The sequence below is a fragment of the Magnolia sinica genome, chromosome 2 (assembly GCF_029962835.1).
Source record: "Magnolia sinica isolate HGM2019 chromosome 2, MsV1, whole genome shotgun sequence".
Taxonomy (NCBI): domain Eukaryota; kingdom Viridiplantae; phylum Streptophyta; class Magnoliopsida; order Magnoliales; family Magnoliaceae; genus Magnolia; species Magnolia sinica.
In genome coordinates this window covers 50108709-50120668 of record NC_080574.1, presented here as the reverse complement: position 1 = coordinate 50120668, position 11960 = coordinate 50108709, and positions in this window count along the sequence as shown.

Below are 11960 nucleotides of genomic sequence, written 5' to 3'. Positions count from 1 at the left end.
ACCTTATTTATTCAGTGATCTTCCTCTTCCTTCAACATTTAAAGCATTCCCCAAATCCCCTGAAACTCCTGATGCCTTTCTTCCAGATTCTTCATTGAGAATTAGACCGGGTACATCATCGAACTTAGCTTTGTTGACCCTGAAGAATTTCTCGCGTTAATCACTAAACCATCTCAACTGTCTAGCAAACTGGACAAGATCAATAATGCCCTAACCTCATCATCAAAAATGATGTTAACATTTTCCAATTGGCTTATAACTGTATTAAACTCATTTAGATGTTTAGCCACCCTCCCACCATCTGACATCTTCATATTGAATAGCCGTTTCATAAGATAAACCTTATTCGACGCTGAGGGTTTCTCATACATCGTAGCTAGAGCTTGCATTAATTCTTTTGTGGTCTTTACCTTTGAAATATTGAAGGCGACACTCTTAGACAAAGAGAGTCGGATCGTTCCTAAAGCCTTCCGATCTAATAAAGACCATTCATCATCTGTCATCTTTTCTAGTTTCTTCTCTTTTCCTCCTAGAGGAATATAGAAGTCTTTCTAATACAAATAATCCTCCATCTGCACTTCTAGAAGGCAAACTTTTGAACTATCAAACTTCTCAATTCTAGTCTTCCCTTCTTCCGTCATCACTTCCACTTGTATTAAACCAATTGCTCTGATACCAGCTGTTATGCAGCATGCCAACAATGCAAGTGAACCAAGATCCAATCTCCAGTCTCACCCACAAATGATAAACAAGAAGAAATATAATCTAGAAGTAGAATCAAAACATACCAACAAACCACAAGACAAAATTTATGTGGAAAAACCCCAATAAGGGTAAAAAACCACGGGTGCAAACTTTCACTATGAAGAAAAATGAGATTACAAGCAATGTACTCACCTTAAACATATAGAAAACCCTTAGCCTTGCTTTAGAAAACTCTTTTTCATACCCTAGAATAACCCTAGGACCCCTATTTATAGTTTAGACAACTTCTTTTCGCACCTCTGCGAAAACCGCCTCAAATTTACATAGTTCGCACTAAATCCACGCACAATCTGCGTAACCCTCGACTGGTCGAGGCAAGTCCTCGACTGGTCGAGTGGACTCTCGATTGGTCAAGTCAGGCCCTCGACTGGTCAAGCCCAAAAAATCCTGCTCACTGGACTTTCAGTTGAGTAGCTCTCGACTGGTCGAGCAGACCCTTCGATTGGTCGAGCAGCTCACTCGACCGGTCGAGAAACTCGGTCTTGATATTGGTGTGCTGGCTCCACACCTCAACAGCACGCACGCAAGAAGTAAGAGGAATATTTGTCAACATGGGGAAACCTATATACCACATCATAGCATTTTAGCCAAAGATACTTGAAATTTATCTTTTTTCTTAAGATCCTTCTAAAAAATTTTCATTGACACATATAGTCTTCCAACCTATGCAAGCTAAGAAAAGATAAGAAATCAATTTATATTTTAGGACCTGATAATTCATATTATGTAATAACCTAAAGCACAGAGCACTGATATTATTTCTAAAAAATAAAAAAATAAAAAAGGAAAAATAGCATTAAAAGAACAAACCTCGATCACGGTTGTGCAAGTTGAGCAACCCATCCAATAGAAAAAATTAGCTCTGCTCATTCCTTGTTCTAGAAAAGATAATCTATCCAAGCATGTTCATTTAAATCAAGGTAGTGAAAGCATTCTAATATATCCAACCTTGAATTATCCAAATGTGTGACAATTTAAGAATTTATATACCTTCAAAAGCACGCTTTATATATGCTTAGCTATATTAAAATTCTCAAATGGGCAACTGATTGTCCTATACTTATACAATTCGATAATCAATCACAATTGGCATTCATCATTTAGCTAACTAATAACAGAACATATTTAAATTAAAGAAATATTTTTTTGATAAATTAACCTACTAATATCTACTAAATACTAGTAATAAATAAATAATATTGGGGCTCCTTACCATTGGCTACAAGAATGCCATGTCCCCTTAAAAAATAAATCCTCTAAGGATTATATATATAATAAGTTGTTTCTTGTCATTCACAATCGCTGTTCATACCCCCAAGTATAGGGTTGCGATGTAGTAATAAACTCGGTAAGACCGAGGTCGAATCCACAGGAACTGAACATTGTACGTAATTTGAAAATAACCAGAACTAGAACTAGGCGAAAATGTAATCTAAATCTGAGAAAATTAAGAAAATAATTGTGAATAGATTAATTAAAGACTAATAAAAAAAAATGTGGGAACTAGAGTGCCAAGGATCCACTTGTAGCAATTGGGAAGCTACCTTACATTAATTCAAGGACACAACTAGAATCGGAGTCCTATCTTATCCAGTTGATAAGAAGAGATTTGTCAGATCTCTGAACGTCTCATGGATCTAATCATCAATAGATAAAATTGGTGAAGAGTTAGAAGTGATTTCGTCACCTAACCACGCACATGAGACGATGGCAATTAACAGCACTTTACCAATCTTACAACCAATCACGAGAGAATTATGAAGGTTAGGAAGGGTTCCATCACCCAATCATGCCCGGGAGACAATGGTGAACAACAGGGCCTCCTAAGTTCACAATCTCATAATGAAAAGAACATACTCAAAGCTATTGCAAATCTACTGTAATTTGAGTCACAATAAACTATTAAAAACTAAAAGTATTCCTTAATAATCAAGTTATAATCCATAAGAGTTCAATAACCATGAATCAAAGCAAAACTACTATCCTGATCACGCTACAAGCTTCACCTCTTAGCCTTAGCTAAGAGGTTTAGCTGATCATAGGCATGATCAACTAAAATCTTTAAAAACAAGGAACATAAAAAAAAACTAGAAGAAGGAAAGAACTCCAGTCGGCCTCTCTCTCTCTCTCTCTCTCTCTCTCTCTCTCTCCCACGTCCCAGGAGCTCCCCTTGAATGCCTCCACGGCCACACACTTGATGATCATTCTCTCTGCTCTCTCTCCTCCTTTTATAGCTATCCCAGGTCGGTAGCTGAAGTCGGTGGAAATTTCCTCGCACCAACTCTGTTCCACGGTTGGTTGCGTGAGAATAGGCGTGCGAAACAAGTTACGCAAACAGGCCTTGCGAATGTCCGGTTGTAGATCAATTTGCATGTGTGTGAGGCATCTTCTGGATGCGAAACAAGTTAGGTTAGAGCCGAACCTGTCCTCTGAATGTGATAGATTGATTGGATTAGCCTATCCGATCACAGGGGTGGACGATATCAAATCGCAACGGTAGAGCTACCCGTTCGCGTGCACGATGGGAAATCCCATTGATTTCAGGATTTTCCTGCGAAAAAAACTTCCTATTAATTGTTTTTTCAATCTTTCTCCATGTGTGGCCCACTCTCTGTAGATATTCCTTCGACTGATGAACGATCTGAATCATTTTTGGGTCCCACCATCTTCAAACAGGACCTGCCCATCAATATAGAATTTTTCTGCTGAGAAACACGTACATCTATGTGTATAGTTTCACGAAATCAAACATAAGGTCCATTCGGATGTAGACCCTGATCTCATTTAACAGTCTAGATCATCCTTTCAGCCGATGATGATGGCCCACAACGTCCCACCATGCATCGCCTATGAAAGGATCCAGTTCCGATCCTTTTCTAGAGTCGGTGGGGTCCACTTTCATGTCCCCTATGGAGGATCTACACTACCCTTATGCCTGTTGAGTTAGTGTCCAATCGTGGTCCAAAATTTGGAATGGATTCGATTATGAATAGGCCACACCACTACTCAATGTATTATAGAATTTCCTCATTGTTATGAGTCCGGGTGGGTGCGTAGATGTTTATGGATGACACGAGTTTGGTCGTTTCAACCTCTTTTTAATGATGGATGGATCGGATCATCTGTATAGATGATCATAGTGGGACATTGCCGGTCCCGGCGGATGGACGTGCGAACGTCCCACGCTGGTAAGAAGAAGGAAATTCTTCTTTCCCTTTTTTTCTCGGTCAAAGACAGTTGACCGTCTTTGCTGTTCACGGTGCACAATTGGTGCATGTGAGTGGGGTGCACGCACTGTAAGTGAGGCCCACTGTAGTGTTAGGAAAGAAAATCCATACTGTTCATTCATTGTGTCATTCCATTTAAAGGGTTGAGACCAAAATCGAAGTATATCCAGATATCAGGGTGTCCTCAAATCAAGATTTTAGGGGCTGATCTGTCCGTCAGGCCACTTTCACAAGGATCCAATAGTTGATATTTGATTTGTGTGGTTAATTTATGGTCCTCAGGCTATATGTCAAGTTTTGAGCCGAACGGATGTTTAGAACTCTATTATCTTGCATTCTGGATGGTTTTCAAGACCTTTTAATTAGGGTTGTACATCGAGTTGAGTCGAGTCGAGGCAGGCCAAGCTCGGCCTGACTCATCCGTGCTATACTTGAGTTTGAGCATGGGTAGGATCAGGTTGGGTTTTTTAGCAAAAACTTTAAAGTTTTAACTTTTATTTTTTTAAACTTAACTATATATATGTATATTATATTTAATATTAATATATATATTATTAAAATATATTACTCGAGCCGAGTCGAGCTTGAGCTCAAGCTCGAGCTTCGAGTCGAGTCGAGTCGAAATACACAATGGTTGAACTTGACTTGAACTTAATTCGAGCTTTAGTAAACAAGCTTGACTCGCCTTGAGTCAGCCTTTCAAACCGAGTTAATCCGAGCTGAGTCGAGCCTAGTCAAGTGAACTTTTCGAGCTAGCTTGACTCGTGTACAGCCCTACTTTTAATATAAATGGCGTGATTTTCTCGGATCTCTGGCATGTAAATTTTTCGATCTCGGTCCCCTGAAGTCTTTCCCTTACCTTAGTGACTTTAGAGCATTAAATCCATGCTTTTAGTATCCTTTTTTCAGTCCCGGCTCCTAAATACACCTTGCATCACACACACGATTAAAGTAGGCCATTAAACAGTATCATGTTCGTAAAATCAGGTAATAACTGGGGTCTAATATGCAATATTTGACCCTCAACGATCGCAAGTATCATTCATCATCCAACTAACTATTAACAGCATTTACAAAAATAAAAGATATCCAACCAACTCTATACAATAACTTGCAACTTAACCCGCTGGGAATCGTCATGCACCGTAATGCCTTACGGCAGAGCGATTTTTAAGGAGTTATAAATTTGGCCTCTAAAAAAACATATAAATGAAGCGACAAAAATATAAATTAAGCAAAATCAATTATTTATGAAAGAGATTGATAAATAATACCTGAAAATTGCTAACACAATTCGATGGCCGAATATAAAGCCCCTAGACTTCTCTGATCCTATAGTGATTAGGCAGATCATTGGATGTGGGTCATTCATTTTTTACTTTTGCAAATGTTCCAAATCAAGTAGACCATCGAATCTTGTGGGCCTAGTCTTCCGGGCAGACTTTAACGTGAGCGACCTTTTATTTTTAGGCCATGTGCCCTTTTGGAAGAAATGAGAGTGCTTTTCATTTTTTATTTTTTTCAAATAATAAATGCATATTCTTCTTTTTTCTTTTTTTTTTTTCATGTTAAAGTTACAAACAGATCAATTTTCTAAATTCCTATCCAAAAGGCGTTCTACCTAGTTTCCATGGTAAATCTCTAGGAAAAGGCACTTGATTGCGTGTTTTAAAGTCATTTAACTCTATTTTCAAATTCGAGCTCTAAGTAAATGTGCATGGATGTCAATCTTTGATGCATATAGCCTACTTTTTATCTTTTTGTGTTAAAGTTCTGTATAAAGGCACCTAAATGTCTATTTTTAAGGGATCATTGTTTTTACATTAAAACCTGAAGAAAGGCACCCAAATGCTTATCCTAAAGTCATTTTGCGCTATATTTAAATTGAAAATCTCGGAAATTAAAGGCACGTAGATGCCTATCATTTAGATGTGTAGCTTTCGTTTATATTAATCATGCAAAACTGAGATAGTAGTAAAACCCTCCATACCTTTTTGTCTTTACTATCCAAATGAAAAAGCAAAAATCGAGAAAAAGAAAAGCCGAAAGACGAAATGACACTGCATAGGCTGCTCTGTCCAGAAATCACTTTCTTCTAATATAGTAGATTGTAGCTTGATTAAAAAATCAATTTTCAATCTTTTGGTTCTTTATCTTCAATGGAAGTCTTCTTCAAATGTCTCACTCTCATGTGTTGTGGGCTTTTACCACTAACCATAGGTGCAGTGGGCCTGAGGGCATGACATGGCACTCTTGAAGGGATACAGGCACCATAGTCCAACCAATGGCTGGATTGGAAAGCTGTACTTTATATGTGGTATATTCAAATCAGTGTCATATAAAGTCTCAAAGGATTTTTATTAGAAAGAACTACATGATTCATGCCCTTGAGCCTAAAGTTTGTATAGAAGGTACACTCAGGTTGGAGATCCAAACCCGATGAACAGTCTAGATCAATAAATTGGACCAAATATGTTACTGATAGAATTAAAGAATGCCTTAAAGGATAAAAATCTAAGCTATTAAGTTGTTATCTACCATTAATCAAAGTAGTTAATCTTGGCATGTGCAATCATTTCAAATCCATATTCAAGCTTCCCAGGAGAACTATTAATCGTATTGAGAAATGCCAACAGATTTTTCTTTGGAAAAACTCAAATAATGATTGTGGAAGATATGTAATCAAAATGGGAAATGATTGCCAAGCTTTTGACAATGAAGAAGGGATGTGGGCCCCAGTGGCATCACTCTCCCCACTGTTTTCTGTGCTGGGGTCCACTGGAGCTTTGGATGTGACTCATTCTTTGGATTTATTTATTATTATTATTATTATTAAATTTTTTTTTTTTGGATATTACCCTAAAATGATCTCTCCAAATGGATGGACTACGTGGATACAAAACATATATCATGGTGGGGCTACAAATTTTGGTGACGCCACTTCTCAACCTGTCGCTAGCCAATCCGCGCCCAGGTCTCCTGCCCGGAAGGAATTGCGTTCTGAGCAAACTCTGTGGGGCCCGCCGTGATTTATATATTCCATACACTCCTTACATTCATTTTAAGAGATAATTTTAAGGCTTAAACCCCAAAATGAAGTATATCCAAAGCTCAAGTGGGCCACACCACAGGAAACAATGTGAATTGAATGTCAACCATTGAAAACTTTCTTGGGGTCCACAAGTTTTGGATCAATCTGATATTAGTGTTTTCCTTTCATCCATATCTATGTGACCTTATGAACAAGCCGGATGACAAATAAACACCACTGTAGACCCTAGAAAGGTTTCAATGGCGAAAATGATTATTCCCAATGTTTCATGTTCTATGGTCCACTTGAGCATTGGAAATGATTCAATTTTGGTCTTAACCATTAAAATGCACTTGAAAAATAGATGCACACGTGGCCATTCACAGTGGCCCCAACAGAGTTTACTCCAGTGGGCCACACCACATAAAATAATTGGGACAATGACAAACACTGTTGATACCTTCCTAGTTCCAAAATTAATCTTTATTTGTAGCATAAAAAGTTCATAAGGTTATACACACATGGATGAAGGTAAAACACAAAGATCAGCTTCATTCAAAATTCTTGTCGCCCCTAAGAACTATTCAACAATAGGTGTTCAGTTTCACTATTTCATGTGGTGTGATTAACTTAATCTTTGGATATGATTCCATTTTAGGCTCGTGCCAAAACATTAGATGATAAAATGTATGGATGATGTGGATTATACAAATACATCACAGTCAGTGCCACAAAGTTTAGTCAGTACGCTGTAGCATAACGAGTACACCCACTGTCAGTTCACACTTCACTGTTAGCCACCCCCAATAGGGAATCGATACCAAGACCTTAGTGTTGAAAGGAGGTGTCTTTCACTCAGTCTACCACGAGGTATGGATCAGGGTGTTAGCATGATGAGTTCTCAACAGTCAATCCTTCCCTTTAAAACATCCGTTGTTGGGACGTCAATTGCTAGCGTACCCAAACTGAGCGGGGCCTATACAGTGATGTATTCGTATTATCATCGATGTGGTCTATTCATTTTTTAAGCTCATTTTTAGCCATGAGCCTAAAATTGAAGTATATCCAAGTCTCAAATAGACTACGCCATAGGAAATAGTGGGGATAATGGTGGAACTGTTGAGACCTTCCTAGGGCCCACAACGATGTTTAGTCATCCAACCAGTTCATAAGTTCACATACACATGGATGAACGGCAAAGATAATTATCAACTTGATCTAAAACATTTGTGGCCCCGTGAAGTTTTCAGATGATAAGAAATTGTTTCCACTATTTCCTCTGGTGTTGTCCACATGCACTTTGGTTACAATACAATTTTAGTCACTGCCCAAAAATATTATGAAAAAACAGATAAATGGCATGGATAAGATACATACCTCACGTGGCCCCACAAAGTATATTAAATCAACAACGGTAGGCAGCGCATCTTTTTGGGCTCGGGCTTAGGCAGGGCCCTATATATACAGTCTGGGCTAGACTATTTTAGCCGGCCTGAGCTAAATTTAGACATGCAGTAAAATTTGGGGGCCAGGTTTGTACAGAGATTCACCCAGTCCTAGTCCTAACACACTGGTTGACACCCCTAATCGTAGTAGATTCCCTGGTGATCCTTCCACATGGGGTATCCTTGGTGGCAGGCGTTGTGGGAGCCATCACGATGGATGTGTTTTATCCCTGCCATCTATCTATTTTACCAGCTCATTTTATGGCATAAGCTCAAAAAGCAGATCAAAATTTTAGGTGGACCATATCACATGAAAAAGTGGTTCTTGAACGGCCACCAATAAAAGCTTCTTAGGGGACACAAAAGTTTTGGATCAAGCTGATGTTTGTGTTTACCAGTCATCCAGGTCTCTGCGACCTTATGAATATGTTGGATGGTAAATAAACATCACGGTGGCCCCAAAGAAAGTTGCAATGATGGGTGTCATTACCACCATTGTTTCTTGTGGTGTGGTCCGTTGGCCCTTTGGATCAACTTTATTTTTGAGTTATGTCCCAAAATAAGTTGGAAAAATGTTTGGATGGCATGGATATAAAATTATTGTGAGTGAACTTACCATATATCACACCACAAAGATGTAAACCTAAGCCAACAACAAACCCCAATTAAACCTTGGGTGTTAGAAATTCAGATCCAACACTACCGCAAATCTGTGCACTTTGCAGAAGCATGATAAGAAAAGATAGAACAATTTAATAATGCAGTATAACCAAATAAAAAATAAACAATCACAAGTACAATGATATTTTATGTGAAAAAAAAACAATTGCAGGGAAAAGTTATAGCTCAAAGTGATAGAGATCCACTATAATCAAAACTTTAGAGTGGTACAGACTTACCTTCTTCGATTACCGATGTATCCAATTTTTCCTTTCGATACGCACCTTTAAGAAACCTCTAGATCCCTTGGGAAATCTTGCTCAAGTCCCTTACAAGTGTTGAAAACCCTCTCCCTTGACCAACCATAGCCCTTTGAGAGAAAATACTCGTAGGAGACTAAGCCCTAATAAAAAATTGGGTCTAAATACCATGCTTCGCGAAAAATTGCAAAACTTATTGATCACACCATGGTTGACTGACGGTCGACCATGAATATCACAACGAGTCATGGTCGATCATATAATTCCACGGTCAACTGTGAACATCACTGTAAGGCCCGTATCCTAGACCGTACCGTTCCGTACACTCATATGGTCCTCCTGGTCGAATTCCGGCAACCCTCGACCTATAACCAATGTTTGTGCATGATCCTAAGCCGAGTCCTGCATATCTGAGTCGACTCGACCCAAGACTTGTACCAGTGCGACCGCACCGTCGCCGCGGTTCCGATGTCACGTCTTACGCGTCGAGGCGATTCCTTGGCTAAGAGATGTGGGCCCACGTTCAGTTCGAGGAAAAAATGCCGTGTGTTGCAAATCTCAAGAAAAGAATCTCTACCCAACATCACATCAATCACATCAATCACCCATACCTCTCCCACCAACTAATTAAAGCAACCCATGCTTAGCCTATTCCTCTCATCCCAAAAGTCAAAGAGACCCATACTTTCCATGCCTTATCTCTTACATACCACTCCTCACTCTCTCATTTTTCAAAAAAAAAATTCATCTTCCAAGCAACCATGGGAGAGGTGGACGTCCATGAGAGAGAAGTCATGTGTGGCCCACCTCCCTATCACTCAATCCAACCATCCATTTTCCATCATCCTCCGTCTAAGCCGAAGCCAAGGAGTTTGGCATTCCATCGGACCAAGAAGGCGGCCAATAGGTAGGTGATTTTTGTATGATTTTGATAGTTAGAGGGCCCATTTATGGTGGGACCCACTTGATGTATGCATGGTATGGAGGGACCCATAGTGGTGAGGTCCCTCCCATCTCCACCGTTTGTCTCTCTCTCTCTCTCTCCCTCTCTTTTTCTTTCTTTCTATTACATGCAATGATGTGGCCGTGTGACCCACTTGGATGGACCCCACTTTGATGTATGTATTTCCCATGCCCTCCAACCCCTTCTTTGGTGGCCCACATCCATAGGCGGGGTCCACCTCAATGTATGTATTATGTCCAAACTGTCCAACGTCTGAATGGAAAACACAAATATGAGCTTGGTTTAAGACATTTTGGGGTGGGCCACTTGTATAGGCCCCACCTTGATGTATGTATTCAATCCACGCCATCTATCCTATTTAACCACTCATTTTAGGCGTTGAGTTGAAAAATAAAACTGATCCAATTTTCTGGCGGGCCATACCTTTGAAAACAGTGATTCTCACCGATTAAACTCACCTTAATTTTTCTATACGCCAAAAGATGCCCAATATTGGGCTTGATGGATTTGTTATGGAAGGTAGAATCCATTGGCGGACCTGGATTCATTTGGTGTGATCCCTACCTCTGAAAAACCGCGAGATTACGCGATTTAAAAGAAAAAAACACAAATATGCAGCAGACGTTGCTACTGCCAGAGGCACAGGCAGCGCCTGCGGCATCTGGCGGACGGACAGCAGTCCCACGACCCAGCCATGGGCCCCACCATAATTTGGTTTGTACATCCACACTGTACATTTGGTAGGCCACCTTAGGGCAGTGGGCCAACTCAAAAATGAGCATCATCTAAAACTCAGGTGGCCCACACGGTAGGGAACAGTGGGATTGGGCGTATGCCATTGAAACCTTTTGGGCGTCCAGAAGTTTTGGACCTTATGAAATTTGGTTTTCCTCTGCATCCAGGTTTGCGTGACCTTACCAATGGATCGGGTGGGCCCCACATGAGACCCAGTGTTGTATATGTTTCTATCCACACCATCCACTGTCCTTGGATGGTGGGACTAACCCTACGTGTGGGGCCTCCTTGGCGCATGTGACTGTCCAGGCCGTCCAAGTGCCTGGACGTTAGCATATGTGTATATACATTATATATATATTATATATATATATATATATATATATATATATATATATATATATATATATATATATTATTTTATATATTATATATATATTATATATATGAGATGGTGGCCCTACGTGGGACCCACCTCTGCTTCTCTTAAAAAGTAGCGAGGCTGCATGTTAGTTTATAATATAATATTAATATATTGTATTTCATCCATCTGTTGTGATGGGCCCTACGTGGGACCCACCTACCCTCTTAAATGCAGAAGTTGCAAGGCAGCAACTACTTTATTATAATATATATATATATATATTATATTATATCATATTATATATATATATATATATATATATATATATATATTTGAGGGTGGGCCCAACGTGGGACCCATCTCTATTTTTCTTTGAGCAGCAATAACTGCACCCATGGCAGCCATATAACCGTCCTATGCACATCCCTGCTGCTGTACACTGCAGCAAGTTCAATGAATCCCACCTTTTCCATCCATGCCGTTTAGCTATGGGACCCACCATGATTCAT